The sequence below is a fragment of the Phyllobates terribilis genome, unplaced genomic scaffold (genome assembly GCF_046119375.1).
Source record: "Phyllobates terribilis strain yellow unplaced genomic scaffold, ASM4611937v1 Scaffold_7__3_contigs__length_470593459, whole genome shotgun sequence".
Classification (NCBI taxonomy): Eukaryota; Metazoa; Chordata; class Amphibia; order Anura; family Dendrobatidae; genus Phyllobates; species Phyllobates terribilis.
In genome coordinates this window covers 243,568,178-243,584,287 of record NW_027362767.1, presented here as the reverse complement: position 1 = coordinate 243,584,287, position 16,110 = coordinate 243,568,178, and the positions used below count along the sequence as shown (strand labels likewise).

At 45.6% G+C, this 16,110-nt stretch overlaps 1 protein-coding gene across 2 annotated transcripts in view; it reads left to right on the top strand.

Moving 5' to 3' along the window:
• Nucleotides 1–16,110, top strand: part of FGD1 (FYVE, RhoGEF and PH domain containing 1) — a 109,484-nt gene that overhangs the window by 72,098 nt on the left and 21,276 nt on the right. The gene's annotated exons all lie outside the window — the stretch shown is intronic.

Here is a 16,110-nt window from a genome sequence, read left to right as displayed (position 1 = left end):
GTTACAGGAGGCAGCGTCAGGGGGCTGCAGGGGTTACAGGAGGCAGCGTCAGGGGACTGCAGGGGTTACAGGAGGCAGAGCCAGGGGTTACGGGAGGCAGCGTCAGGGGCTGCAGGGGTTACAGGAGGCAGGGTCAGGGGGCTGCAGGGGTTACAGGAGGCAGCATCAGGGGGCTGCAGGGGTTACAGGAGGCAGCGTCAGGGGGCTGCAGGGGTTACAGGAGGCAGCGTCAGGGGGCTGCAGGGGTTACAGGAGGCAGCGTCAGGGGGCTGCAGGGGTTACAGGAGGCAGCGTCAGGGGGCTGCAGGGGTTACAGGAGGCAGCGTCAGGGGGCTGCAGGGGTTACCGGAGGCTGCTGCAGGGGTTACGGGAGGCAGGGTCAGGGGCTGCAGGGGTTACGGGAGGCAGGGTCAGGGGCTGCAGGGGTTACCGGAGGCTGCTGCAGGGGTTACGGGAGGCAGGGTCAGGGGCTGCAGGGGTTACAGGAGGCAGCGTCAGGGGGCTGCAGGGGTTACGGGAGGCAGCGTCACGGGACTGCAGGGGTTACGGGAGGCAGCGTCAGGGGGCTGCAGGGGTTACGGGAGGCAGCGTCAGGGGGCTGCAGGGGTTACGGGAGGCAGCGTCAGGGGGCTGCAGGGGTTACGGGAGGCAGGGTCAGGGGCTGCAGGGGTTACGGGAGGCAGGGTCAGGGGGCTGCAGGGGTTACGGGAGGCAGCGTCAGGGGGCTGCAGGGGTTACGGGAGGCAGCGTCAGGGGGCTGCAGGGGTTACGGGAGGCAGGGGCTGCAGGGGTTACGGGAGGCAGGGTCAGGGGGCTGCAGGGGTTACGGGAGGCAGCGTCAGGGGGCTGCAGGGGTTACGGGAGGCAGCGTCAGGGGGCTGCAGGGGTTACGGGAGGCAGCGTCAGGGGGCTGCAGGGGTTACGGGAGGCAGCGTCAGGGGGCTGCAGTGGTTACCGGAGGCTGCTGCAGGGGTTACGGGAGGCTGCGTCAGGGGGCTGCAGGGGTTACGGGAGGCAGGGTCAGGGGCTGCAGGGGTTACGGGAGGCAGCGTCAGGGGGCTGCAGGGGTTACGGGAGGCAGCGTCAGGGGACTGCAGGGGTTACGGGAGGCAGCGTCAGGGGACTGCAGGGGTTACGGGAGGCAGCGTCAGGGGGCTGCAGGGGTTACGGGAGGCAGCGTCAGGGGGCTGCAGGGGTTACGGGAGGCAGCGTCAGGGGGCTGCAGGGGTTACGGGAGGCAGCGTCAGGGGGCTGCAGGGGTTACGGGAGGCAGCGTCAGGGGCTGCAGGGGTTACGGGAGGCAGGGTCAGGGGGCTGCAAGGGTTACGGGAGGCAGGGTCAGGGGGCTGCAGGGGTTACGGGAGGCAGCGTCAGGGGGCTGCAGTGGTTACCGGAGGCTGCTGCAGGGGTTACGGGAGGCTGCGTCAGGGGGCTGCAGGGGTTACGGGAGGCAGGGTCAGGGGCTGCAGGGGTTACGGGAGGCAGGGTCAGGGGGCTGCAGGGGTTACGGGAGGCAGCGTCAGGGGGCTGCAGGGGTTACGGGAGGCAGCGTCAGGGGGCTGCAGGGGTTACGGGAGGCAGCGTCAGGGGACTGCAGGGGTTACGGGAGGCAGCGTCAGGGGACTGCAGGGGTTACGGGAGGCAGCGTCAGGGGGCTGCAGGGGTTACGGGAGGCAGCGTCAGGGGGCTGCAGGGGTTACGGGAGGCAGCGTCAGGGGACTGCAGGGGTTACGGGAGGCAGTGTTGGGGCTGAGTGTCCCTCTTAGCACATTACTGGATGATCACTGTGTTGTGCCATTCACTAATTAGTTTAGGCTAATTCCATTGATCCTGATTTCATTCTGTCTGAGCCCTCTCCCCTCCCCCACTGCTCTGCTCACCCCCCACCCTGCGACATGACACATATGTATCTCATTGTGTGGTGACACCAGGATTACACATATGTGTCTCATTAGACGGAAGCTGTGTCCTGAGAATTTCCTTCTCAGTGCAGTGTGGGAAGGGTTAATGCTGCTGTCTGTCTGCGCTGGTTACATGACTGTCCTGCATTCTCTCTGTAAAGTAAACAGCTTCTCCTCCAGCCTCCTTAAAAGGAGCCTCCCTGATAATGAACATGGACGCAGATCTGTCACTTCTACTGCAGAATGAGCTCCTAGTCTGCAGAGCTGACACTTCAAACTCAGTGGACCAGGTGTCAAACAGATCAGAGAGCATTTAGATGGTTAATGGTCTTGTACCTGTATATAACTCTGGAATAATTGGTGGAATACCCCTTTAACCCCTGTCAGAAGGTAGTGGTAGTCAGTGCTGCAGTCTCTGAATACTGGTACCTTGGGGTTTTTCCTTTACCAGGAAAGTACCAGCATATTCTCATCTTGTATTTAAAAAAAAATAAAGTTCCCATAGAAATTAATTGGAAAAGTTTTCCAAGTATTGTCGAAGGTTTTTTTTTAGGAGTTAAAAACGGATCTAAAAAAAAAATCCTCAAACTCTACATGTAGGGTCTGTTCACAATAAGCTTTTTTTATCTTTTTTTTTGGCGCAGATTCCATGCAAAAATCCAGACAGAAAAAGTGCTTTAAATTTGCTTGCCATAAGTTTAGCATTCACTTGATAGAGAAAAAGCCCCTTAGTGCACAGGCATCGTCAGTTCTTCATCGCGTTTTCTGGTCATAAATTGCGATAAATAGAGCATTGTTTGTCTGCAGCTTTTATCTCATGTTGTAATTCAGTTTTTCTGCCATGTTTAATTGCAGTGGATATGTGGCATAAAACACGCCTTATAGCATCACATCATATTAAAATGGATTAAAAAAACCACATCAAACAGTTTTAAATAAAAACGTTTTCCTACAAAACCGAGCCAAAAACAGGTCTCTTACTAGCAGGTTTTAGATGTCTTTTTCAGCTAGAAAAATACACGTCAAAAAGTGCCTTGTGAACGTACCCAAAAAATGCATGTAAAAAAACCTCAGTGTGAACAGAACCTTATCAGTACCAGGTTTTCATGTTATTTTGATACTGTTTTTCCTGTCTGTTGTTTATGAGGCAGAAAAACATTGTACAGACTATGTAAGTAGCCCGCGGCCAAGTATACACAGTGCAGCTGAACTCTACCACTGGGCATGACTATGCTTGTAGATTATTTGAGGCTTAGGGAATTGCATGTTTGGCCTTATCGGAGGGTCCGGGTTTCCTTCTGTTTCTAAGTGTAAGGAAAAAGAAACGGGGGCATTAAATTTACGATATGCAGTTATTATAATTTTACAGTGGAAGCAGGAAAGTTTTTGATGGGTTTTAATATCAATTCATGAAAAAAAAAGTGATCCTAGCAGACCCTGACTGTGGATAGGTCCCTCCTTAAAGGGGTTGTTCAGGATTAGAAAAAAGAACATGGCTTCTCTCTTTCTTAAACAGCACCAGTCCCTGACCATGGATTGCAAATCAGCTCCATTGGCTGCGTTGCAATACCAGACACAAACCATCGTCAGGGATGGCGCTGTTTCTGAACAAAAATCAGCCATGTTTTCCTTATCCTGGGCAACCCCTTTAAAGCATCCCCTTCTGAGAGATTAGAAACAGCCCAGGTTCACATCTGCCTTGTATGCGGTGCTCCAGATTTTGTCATATTTTGCTGGCTGGAAAAAAAAACAAACAGCGCAGCTATTTGGTAAGTTGACAAGCACCATGACTGAACCTTACTGGCCCGAATATAGTCAATGAGGGGCTTTCATGTGCCGTTGATGTCCATCATATGACAGTTTTCCAAAAAAGTGTAAATATTTACTGCAGATGTGAATCTAGACAAAAAAAGCAGCGCCCCCTTCTGTCCATGGGAATGATATTGCAGTTCTGCCTTCCATTTATTGAACGAAAATGAACCGCAATACCAGACACTACCTATTGACAAGAGTGGCGCTGTTTCTTGGGAAAAAAAAAAAAGTTTTTTCCCTGATATGATAAAATAAGAGACACTATCGATACTTGTTCCATTATAGCGTGTTTTATCTATACCAGGATCTATCACTATGTGTATGTATAGTAATAATGCAGGCGGGTTGCTAGGTGTGAAGGGGGACAGTCCTGGTGTCTTGGGTGAGGAAGCATGCGTCACACGCAGCTGTCTGAATCGCTCTGACAGGTAATGGGCTAGGAATGCAGGGCCGTCCCTCCCTTTCCCGACTCTCCCTCCTATTCCTATATCTGGAACTTTCTGTGTCTTCTTTATTCTAAGTTACATATTATGTCTATTACTCAAACACTAGGTGCTTCTATGTGTTTTATTATACGCCTTCCGAAATTTTAGCTGGGACCCTCTCTACAGATCACCCTCCACAGATGCCCAGACACGTATTTATTTGCCCCATTACCTTGTCAACCTATAACTAGCTTTAGACATAAAGAACTCGGCTCCAAGCAGACAGACGTCTCCGTAATTATCAGCGACGACCAATTACAGTGACTGAAACGGGAGGAAAAAAAATAAGTTTTTGAAAAAGCAAAGTAAATCCCATATGTGATCATTTGGATTCCACGGAGATTGGATAGATTACATCCCACAGATTTGATTCAATTTCTTATATAAAACAATTTTTTTGTAATCTTTTGATTGGACAGTGCCTAGTTTGGAGCGGATTGTAGGAGGAATCCACCTTAAAGATATTACATGTACTTTTTTTTTTCCTCCAAACGTCTTTCAAAACCTGAAAAAGGGGGAAAAAAAAGCATAAACAGCAAAGTGGATTATATTGAAATCAGTAGGAAAAATATTCAAGTGGTTTTTTTTAAACGATTTTTAGGCGGAATTTTTTAAAGGGTTTTTTTTATGCTGATCTTCACTTAGGCTATGTGCCCACTATGCGTTTTTCAAGCGTTTTTGATGCGGAATTTCCACAGCGGAAACGCTTTAAAAACGCTTGGTAATACGTGTCCCATGGTCCCCAATGAAAATCCGCATGTGCTATGCACATGCTGCGGAATTTTCCGCAGCGGATTTTCCTTGCGGAAAAATCCGCAGCATGTCCATTATTTGTGCGTTCTCCGCATGCGGATTTGAGGTCACAATGCATTTGAAAACACAAGTCAAATCCGCATGTAAAAACGCTTTAAAAACGCATGTAAAATCCCCAAGCGTTTTTACTGCCAAGGACATGCAGAAACGCTGCGGAAATTTTCTGCTTCAATTCTGCATCATGGGCACATAGCCTTAAAATCGTCCTCCAAAAACTCTTGGAAAACTCTTCCATTTCATTTCTATGGCAAATCCTCGTTGCTGTTCATAAGAGTATTTTTTTTTTCCTGAAGAAGTTTTTAAAGATTCCTAGATGAAAAAAAGAAAGTGTATATCATCTCTTTAAAGTGGATCCTGAAGGAAACCTCTCCAAACTAGGCACTATACAATGAAAAGGCTGCAAAGTATGTTTGAAGGAAAAAAAAAAACCAATTCTTTTTACAAATCTCTTAAAAAATTCTTCAGGAAAAGAAAAACTCATAAAAAAAACTCAGTGAAAGAGGAGAGTTTCCTGAAATGGTTTCTGCTTGAAAAACTAATGTGTTTTTTGAACGCTTAAAAAAACCTCAGACATCCGATTTTCACATATTCTGTGTTTTTCATGGATAAAACACGTACCCATTAAAGTCTATGGTGCTATTCACGTGTCTGTATTATTTTTGTGTGGCTCGTGTGTATGCAACAAAAAAATTATGGCGATATGTCCGTTTTTAATCAAAGTCATGGTTCAAAATTTCCCAGACAAGTCTATGGGTCCATGGAAATCACAGACAGCACACGGATGGCTTCCATGTACAGTCCTTGGGTAACTCTGCAGTGGAAGGTAGAAGCTTTGCAATTTATTAATTTTTTTATATGGGAAAATTACTGACAAAACACTGATGGTTTTCAATACACTGATGAAACTTGGACTGTCTTTTTTTTTTTGAATACATGAAAAATCTTGGATGTCTGAATTGAGGGTTAAAGCATATTTTCTAGCGGAAACGCCAAGTTTTTGAGGAAGATTTGGAGAGTCTCCATAAATTCCTAAAAAAAAAAACTCAGTGGGGAAAAAAAATCTGCCAAGTTTTATAAGAATCTGTTCAGGAAACGCTTGACATGGTTTTTGAAGAAGTTTTTGATGCATTTTTCCCCTCCCAAGTTTTTCAGTGTTTTGACTTGACAAATTGTCTAATTTGGAGCAGATTCCACAAGTAACAGGTCACTTCTTTCGTTTCATCAGACATTTTTCTAAAACCTTGTCGGATAGGGAAAAAAAAATGCTAAAAAAACAACCAATATGAACAGCAAAGTAGATTTTACACTGAAAGGAGTAGGAAGAGCGTATTTGAAATGGATTTTGTAGGAGTATTTTGAAGTGGATCAGCTTCAGAATCCTCCAAAGAAACTGTGTGAACCTAACATTTGGCTGCATCCCCATGAGAAGGATACACTGTGGATTTTCTGATGAGAAATTGCATGTGGGAAAACCTGCAGCATATTTCCCTTTTTCTTATGTATAGAAAAGTGCAGCCAGCTGACTGCAATTTTCTTTACAGAGGAACCAGTGTGAAAAAAAGTGCAATATACTTTTTTATTCTAAATATAGTGGGAAGCAATGGACGACATATGGCTCTTTATGCCTTTACATATGTGCAAATGGTTTCTTACTGTGTAGCAACCAATCAGATTCCTTCTTTCATATTCAAACTTGCCCTGGAGAAATGAAAGGTGGAATGTGATTGGTTGCTACGGGCAACATTACTCTGCACTACTCTTACTTGCGGCCTAGTGTTTTTTTCTCATTACTCCCACTCTCCTCTCACTTCTGTACGTGACACGTTCTTGACACATACATCACACACCTCCTCTGTGGACACAGCTGATAAAACTCACAATTGTGTTATATTCACATAGACTATTTGTGAAAAGCTGCTGGGATTTTGCCTTGACAATGTTTACAAGGGTTGTATGAGAGTGGAAAAAAAACAACATGGCTGCTTTCTCCCAAAACAGCACCACATTTGTCCTAGAAATTATAGCCCAAATCACACTGCAGTGTATTCTGGCGGTATATGTCAGGCACACAGGGCATGCATTGCCCAATGACTACAATTGTAAAAAAGCATCGCATGCGGTATAATTTTTTTTTAAAGGAGCCCTCCATATTCAGTAACTTGGGTTACATTAACACTGTCTTTCCTCTGGCATAACCTAAAAGGCTACTGCTGATACATGTGACAGACCCCAATTTACTTGATGAAGGCCAGAAGCGTTTCTTTTTGGCCTCCGTCTGGTTGGTGTATATCGGTATACTTTTTTTATGCTGTATGGAATAACGCAGCAGCGTTACATAGAGGGCTTAAGTAAAAAAAAAAAAAATTGTATAATAGGCAGTGGTGTTGAGTAAAAAGATCTGCAGGACCCCGGGGCGGCGGACACAACGGTAGTATATGGCCGCCATGCCAGATCCTTGCGAACCTCCTTCTACCGGCCAGTATCCAATGCACCTCTTCTGATTAGGATGCCTAGTGTGACATCATGGACCACAGCCCTCCGAACCTCCTCCTACAGGCCATTATCCTTGGCGCCTTTTCCGATTAGACGCCATCTGTGACGTACTAATCACTAAAGGCGTCAAGGATGGCGGCAGGTAGGTGGAGGTTCATATGACTGTAATCCGTCCATGTGCAAAACCTACATCGCACTGACCAATATCAATCAATGAGCTTGTGCACAATGGTCCTTTTTATTAGGCTGGACTTACACAAACTAGTGAATTCTGGGGGCAGCTATGTCCTAAAATTGCTGACATGACTGATCCGTATAGGAGATGGGTGCGAGAGCGAAGTGATGTTGAAACTAGTACTGTCTCTTTTCTGATGGAAAAAAAAAACGCTTAGAAAAACCACTTAAAATACCAGACATATAGGTCTTGATTCTTTATTGCTTTCACGCCTATTTTTTTTTTGTCTAGTTGTGCTTCATTCTTCTTTTAATTTGTTCCTTTTTTAAAGTCTATTTTATATGTTTTTGTCTTTTTTTTTATCTTTGCCACTGTTGGCAGGATTTGGGGTTTTCCAGATGTTTACATCTGATTAATCAATTGCCACTTTTTAAAAAAAAAAAAAGTAGCAAAATTTTGGTGCAGATGCTCTCAAGTCCCTCTCTGCAGTGATTTTATGTACACCAGATATTTTGGTGCAAATTTTGCGACATTGTGACGGAAAATGTGTCTAAAAAGTCGCAAGACCGCCTATAGACAAAAGAATGAACATTTTTGATTTTGGGCAAAATTCACGAACCATGTGCACCGTTTTGAGGAGCTTGGTACAAAAAATGGCAACAAATACCACGAGATTAAAAAAAAATGCAGATAATAAATTGGGGCCATAGAGGTTATGAGTGTGTGTGTGATGGGGGACTTCTAATATCAATCACTGAAGGCCAGATGGGTACGCTGCACACAGGTGTCTCCGTTTTTTAAATCTCACTACTCGGAGAGACGGTTGTATGTTCTCCGTCATCTCCTAGCTACTTGGCTCACACAGGATATTCACTACAACCCCCTCCTCCTGCGCTGTCACTCACAACCTCTCCGACACTATAGTATACCTCCTGCCCCTTCGCCGCTCCTCCTTTAGTGCTTGCCAGAAACAGCTGCTGAGTCAAGAGCTTCTTGGAGACTCCAGGTGTATGGCAAGGAGACAGGTATGAGAAACGGCGGAGCGGAGGGGATTGTGTTAGTCTGAGATGCAGTAGTTTATGACATGTTACCGCTGCAGAATAGACAAAAGGACCTGGCGCCAAACCTGTATTTACCCTACAACGAGCCCTGAACTGGTAAGGTGTAATCTTGAATAATTCCCGGGCCCTGCTTGTTCAGTGCATGCTCATATACATGTGCATGTAACCTCATATATATGTATTTTGGGCTATTTTGTGCACTTTGATTTGGAATATGGATGTCTGGTGAATGGGGTTTAATGGTCAGTTTAAGGTATGTGCACAAAGAACAGTTGCTCGATATATTTATCGCTTATTGGAACTGGATAATTTTACCAAAATGTAAAGTTTACACAAATATATCTGGAAACAGGACACTATCGATGGCAGCCCGAATTCTCCCAATAGGCCAGAAGACATAGACTGTCATAAAATAGCCCGAGAATGATGAAGGCGGCAGTAAAGGATGCAAAAATAAAAAAGTCTTGTAAGGAAATAATAGTCATTGTCAGAATCGGGAACAAGTATATTTTCCGTAGGAAGACTTTATTCAGCCGCAGTATACTGAAATCACATGGTGATGACACTTTTCTGTCTATATGGAATTAACCTCTCTGCCACCAGCGACTCCAATTTTCTGTCAATCTTATCTCCAAGTAATGTGCAATTGAGTGTCGTCTATTGTTCTCTGTTACCAGCCCTTCAGACTTTTGACAGGACAGCTACAGTATTATGAATTACAGACAAGAAGTTTTGAAAATCCCTGCCCCCCATGATCGCGATTTTATCTCTCATCTCCAGTTATGAGAAGCATTTACATACAGATGTGGAATACGATAGCCAGCGCCTTTTTAGAGTTCCTTTTTTTTATTTTTAAGAAAAAAACTGTTTTTATCTGTTGGTTTGGACGACCTAGATCGTACATGGGCAGCAGGTCACTCGCCAAACCAAGAGTTTAATTTTTGCCCAATATAACGTGCAGTTACATGTTATAGGTGGAGCTGGTACATAGAGAAGAAAATGCAGTAGCAAACATACCGGAGATACCAGAAAATAATTCTAAAAATATCCGTTGGATTAAGTCTGGTTGAATGGTAAAAATGTGCTTTGTCCGTGGCAGGAATTGGCGGGCTACCAAAAATGATGTGACCCTTGAAACTGATTGCAGATCTCATTAAGTCTGTCTGAGCTCTGTCACATTTTATAAGAACCCCTGGCATGTATTTAAAGGAGAAATTCACAATTATTAACAACTTTGGATCCAGTGCAGGACTCAGAAACCACCACTGAGGGCGCCATTTGGTTTGTTTACATACAGAAAACCTGTTTATGGCAGACTTGCAACTCCCCAGGAAAAGCGGAGACCTCCGAGAATACTGGAGGAGTTAGCAAGTCTGCTAGGTACTGCAGAATCCACCGAGAAAGCAGCGCTCGCTGAATGTTTTTGCCTCCGAGATTTTGCATCATCATTTTCAGCCCTGGTGTAAAGACGCACATTCAGGTGGCTGCCATGTTTTTTCTACCCACCACTAAGGCTAAGTGCACACTGCATCTGCGCCTACTGTCATGAATTACTGTATACATCCAACAGTGACTGCGGTCTTGATTGATATCGGGGAATCTGTAAAAGGAGAAAGTATACTGCATCGTGTATATATTTTTTTTTTTGCAGTGGACCCTGTCTACATAATATCCAAAGACTGTGTACATCAGGAGTAATACCCCTCCTAAGTAGAAGAACAATTCAATTTGCGCTCCTCTGGTCCGGCATCCAATCCGCTCCTCCAAGGTAGTCCGTCTTCAATTCTGCACCTGGCGCCTTTTGCATTTACTAGTCCCCTCGACCTCATGGCGTTGCGTAACTCACACAATATAATGAAGTTCGTCACGTCACGACGTTGCAGGGCCCAGTAAGTACCAGATGCACCGATCATGCTGTCCGCAGAAGTGAAGACCGGCTGCCGCCGTGGACTGGACGACGGACTAAGACAACATAAATCAAATTGCTCATCTCTGATTATCTCTTGTTTAGTGAATATTTTTCATCTATGTAAAGGTGGCACGGCCTGATACAAAGGGTATGGTCTATGAAAAAGGGTAGTATTTGTGCAAAAATATTAAAAAAAAGGCAAACATGGCATTAATCATTGTGATAGCTGCAATCACAGCGGCATCTTGAATATGGGAGCTAGGGATGTATTACTTGCCAATCAGGAATCTAAGAAAACTTGAGTGACAACCTGTATGGGATCTGTAATGGCTGACCAATTGGTTGTTGTCACTCTTCCACATGTAGTAATTTGGCAGCTGAGAAGATATTTTAACTTTATTAGGTGGAAACTATACTTACGTAGCACTTACACATTGCAATAAAGATGGGCACCTGTGTAATAACTGAGTCCGCCATTACACATTGCAATAAAGATGGGCACCTGTGTAATAACTGAGTCTGCCATTACACATTGCAATAAAGATGGGCACCTGTGTAATAACTAGTGTTGAGCCACCCCCGTAGTGTTCGGGTTCGGTTCGTCGAACACCGGGATGTTCGAGGAACTGTTCGTCGAACTGTTCGTCGAACACCTTAGAACACCGTCGAACACCGTTAAAACCAATGGCAGGCAAACAAAAACACATAGGAACACATAGAAAACACCTTCAAAGGTGTCCAAAAGCTGACAAACTGCTCAGAAGACGCTTTCTTTAAAAAAGCCGGCCGGCAATTCAGCAGCGGCATACACCGGTACCCGACAATTTAGACATGAAGGAATAGAGCATCACACATAGATTAGATAGATAGAAACATGTCAGTCACATATATATGAAGTACAGTGACAGTGTTGCTTACTGTACTTGTCATTTAGTGTAAAGGATTTATTAAAAAATATAATAGTGTTTTCGTGCACCGTCTCTTTAAAAAAGCCGGCCGGCAATTCAGCAGCGGTACCCGACAATTTATAACAGACAGAATAGAGCTTCACACATAGATTAGATAGATAGAAACATGTCAGTCACATATATATGAAGTACTGTGACAGTGTTGCTTACTGTACTTGTCATTTACTGCAAAGGATTTATTAAAAAAAATAATAGTGTTTTCATGCACCGTCTCTTTAAAAAAGCCGGCCGGCAATTCAGCATCTGTACCCGACAATTTAGAATAGAAGGAATAGAGAATCACACCTAGATTAGATATAGAAACATGTCAGCCACATATATATGAAGTACTGTGACAGTGTTGCTTACTGTACTTGTCATTTACTGCAAAGGATTTATTAAAAAAAATAATAGTGTTTTCATGCACCGTCTCTTTAAAAAAGCCGGCCGGCAATTCAGCATCTGTACCCGACAATTTATAACAGACAGAATAGAGCTTCACACATAGATTAGATAGATAGAAACATGTCAGTCACATATATAATAAGTACAGTGACAGTGTTGGTTACTGTACTTGTCATTTAGTATTAAAATAAAGGATTTATTATTAAAAAAAATTGGCGTGGGGGTTCCCCGTAATTTTAGTCTCTAGCGGAGGTTAAGCAGACAGCTGGGGCAGATGTTTGAAGCCTGGGAAGGGGGTAATACCCACGGAGCTTCCCAGGCTACTAATATCAGCCCCCAGCTGAATACCTAGCCTTTACTAGCTATTAAAATGGAGGACCCCCCCAAAAAAAATGACGTGGGGTCCCCCCTAATTTAATAGCTAGCAAAGGCTAGGCAGACAGCTGGGGGCTGATATTAATAGCCCAGGAAGGGAGCCATGAATATTGGCCCCCTCCCAGGCTAGAAACACCAGCCGTCAGCCGCCCCAGAAATGGCGCATCCATAGGATGCGCCAATTCTGGCACTTAGCCTCGCTCTTCCACGCTGCCCTGGTGCGGTGGCAGGGGGTAATAGGGTTGGGGTTGATGTCAGCTTATAATGCCAGCTGACATCAAGCCCAGGTTAGTAATGGAGAGGCGTCTATAAGACACCCCCATTACTAACCCCATAGTCAAAGTTAAAAGAAAACACAAACACCCAGAATAAAGTCCTTTAATTGAAATAAAGACACAATTCTTTATTGTTCTAAATTAAACCATACTTACCATCACGCCCATTCCAGCTGAAGCCAACGATCTCCTGCAATAAAAGAAAAATAATAAACCAACCTCATCCTTACCTTTCCATGGTTCCCAGGACAGCTTCAGCTCTGCTACATCGAGATGACAGGCTGGACCGCAGCAGAACGCTGCCATCCAGCCTGTCATCCCGCAGACACTGAGAAGCGCAGGCATGCTTGCGCTCCTCAGTGTCTGACTGTGACGGCATCCAGATGAGCCGACAATGAACTCGGCTCACCTCATGTACGTCACTGACAGCGTGGGAAAATTCTCCTGCACTCAGCGCTTCAGCGTGAGAATTTTCCCACGCTGTCAGTGACGTGCATGAGGTGAGCCGAGTTCATTGGACATGACCTCGGCTCATCTGGATGCCGTCACAGCCAGACACTGAGTAGCGCAAGCAAGCCTGCGCTTCTCAGTGTCTGCGGGATGACAGGCTGGATGGCAGCGTTCTGCTGCGGTCCAGCCTGTCATCTCGATGTAGCAGAGCTGAAGCTGTCGTGGGAACCATGGAAAGGTAAGGATGATGTTGCTTTATTATTTTACTTTTATTGCAGGAGATCGTTGGCTTCAGCTGGAATGGGCGTGGCGGTAAGTATGGTTTAATTTAGAACAATAAAGAATTGTGTGTTTATTTCAATTAAAGGACTTTTTTCTGGGTGTTTGTGTTTTTTTAAAATACTTTACTAGAAATTCATGGTGGTCATGTCTAATATTGGCGTGACCCCATGAATTTCGGGCTTAGGGCCAGCTGATAATGCCAAGCTGGCCTTAACCCCTTTATTACCCAGTGAGCCACCGCACCAGGGCCCTGGATGAGTTGGGTACAGCGCCAGAAGATGGCGCTTCTATGAACGCGCCATTTTCCGGGGCGGCTGCGGACTGCAATTTGCAGCGGGTGGGGCCCAGAAAGCTTGGGCCTCCCTGCGCTGCAGATTCCAGCCCCCAGCTGCATAGTTGTACCTGGCTGGACACAAAAATAGGGCGAAGCTCCACGTATTTTTTTTTTAAATTCATGAAATTCATGGAATAATTAAGAAAAAAAGGGCTTCCCTATATTGTTGTGTCCAACCAGGTACAAATAGGCAGCTGGTGGTTGGGAGCAGCCCGTTCCTGCCTGCTGTACCTGACTGGACACAAATATAGGGCGAAGCCCCACATCAATTTTTTTTTCATTATTTCATGAATTTCCTGAAATAATTTAAAAAAAATTGACGTGGGGCTTCGCCCTATATTTGTGTCCAGTCAGGTACAGCAGGCAGGAACGGGCTGCCCCCAACCACCAGCTGCCTATTTGTACCTGGCCAGACACAACAATATAGGGAAGCCCTTTTTTAAAAAAATTATTTCATGAAATAATTAAAAAAAAATTGACGTGGGGCTTCGCACTATATTTGTGTCCAGCCAGGTACAGCAGGCAGGGACGGGCTGCCCCCAACCACCAGCTGCCTATTTGTACCTGGTTGGACACAACAATATAGGGAAGCCCTTTTTTTCTTAATTATTCCATGAATTTCATGAAATAATTAAAAAAAAAAATGGGTGGGGCTTCGCCCTATTTTTGTGCCCAGCCAGGTACAACTAGGCAGCTGGGAGCTGGAATCCGCAGCGCAGGGAGACCCAAGCTTTCTGGGCCCCACCCGCTGCAAATTGCAGTCCGCAGCCGCCCCAGAAAATGGCGCGTTCATAGAAGCGCCATCTTCTGGCGCTGTACCCAACTCATCCAGGGCCCTGGTGCGGTGGCTCACTGGGTAATAAAGGGGTTAAGGCCAGCTTGGCATTATCAGCTGGCCCTAAGCCCGAAATTCATGGGGTCACGCCAATATTAGACATGACCACCATGAATTTCTAGTAAAGTATTTAAAAAAACACAACACCCAGAATAAAGTCCTTTAATTGAAATAAACACACAATTCTTTATTGTTCTAAATTAAACCATACTTACCGTCACGCCCATTCCAGCTGAAGCCAATGTCTTCTGCAATAAAAGTAAAATAATTAAGCAACCTCATCCTTACCTTTCCATGGTTCCCACGACAGCTTCAGCTCTGCTACATCGAGATGACAGGCTGGACCGCAGCAGAACGCTGCCATCCAGCCTGTCATCCCGCGGACACTCAGAAGCGCAGGCATGCTTGCGCTCCTCAGTGTCTCGCTGTGACGGCATAAAGATGAGACAAGCTCATGTCCAATGAACTCGGCGCACCTCATGCACGTCACTGACAGCGTGGGAGAATTCTCCTGCACTCAGCACTTCAGCGTGAAAATTCTCCCACGCTGTCAGTGACGTACATGAGGTCAGCTGAGTTCATTGGACATGAATGAGCTCACCTCATGCACGTCACTGACAGCGTGGGAAAATTCTCACGCTGAAGCGCTGAGTGCAGGAGAATTTTCCCACGCTGTCAGTGACGTGCATGAGGTGAGCTCATTCATGTCCAATGATCTCAGCTCACCTCATGCACGTCACTGACAGCGTGGGAAAATTCTCCTGCACTCAGCGCTACAGCGTGAGAATTCTCCCACGCTGTCAGTGACGTGCATGAGGTGAGCTCATTCATGTCCAATGAACTCAGCTGACCTCATGCACGTCACTGACAGCGTGGGAGAATTCTCACGCTGAAGTGCTGAGTGCAGGAGAATTCTCCCACGCTGTCAGTGACGTGCATGAGGTGCGCCGAGTTAATTGGACATGAACTCGTCTCATCTTTATGCCGTCACAGCCAGACACTGCAGAGCGCAAGCATGCCTGCGCTTCTCAGTGTCTGCGGGATGACAGGCTGGATGGCAGCGTTCTGCTGCGGTCCAGCCTGTTATCTCGATGTAGCAGAGCTGAAGCTGTCGTGGGAACCATGGAAAGGTAAGGATGAGGTTGCTTTATTATTTTTCTTTTATTGCAGGAGATCGTTGGCTTCAGCTGGAATGGGCGTGATGGTAAGTATGGTTTAATTTAGAACAATAAAGAATCGTGTCTTTATTTCAATTAAAGGACTTTATTCTGGGTGTTTGTGTTTTCTTTTAACTTTGACTATGGGGTTAGTAATGGGGGTGTCTTATAGACGCCTCTCCATTACTAACCTGGGCTTGATGTCAGCTGGCATTATAAGCTGACATCAACCCCAACCCTATTACCCCCTGCCACCGCACCAGGGCAGCGTGGAAGAGCGAGGCTAAGTGCCAGAATTGGCGCATCCTATGGATGCGCCATTTCTGGGGCGGCTGACGGCTGGTGTTTCTAGCCTGGGAGGGGGCCAATATTCATGGCTCCCTTCCTGGGCTATTAATATC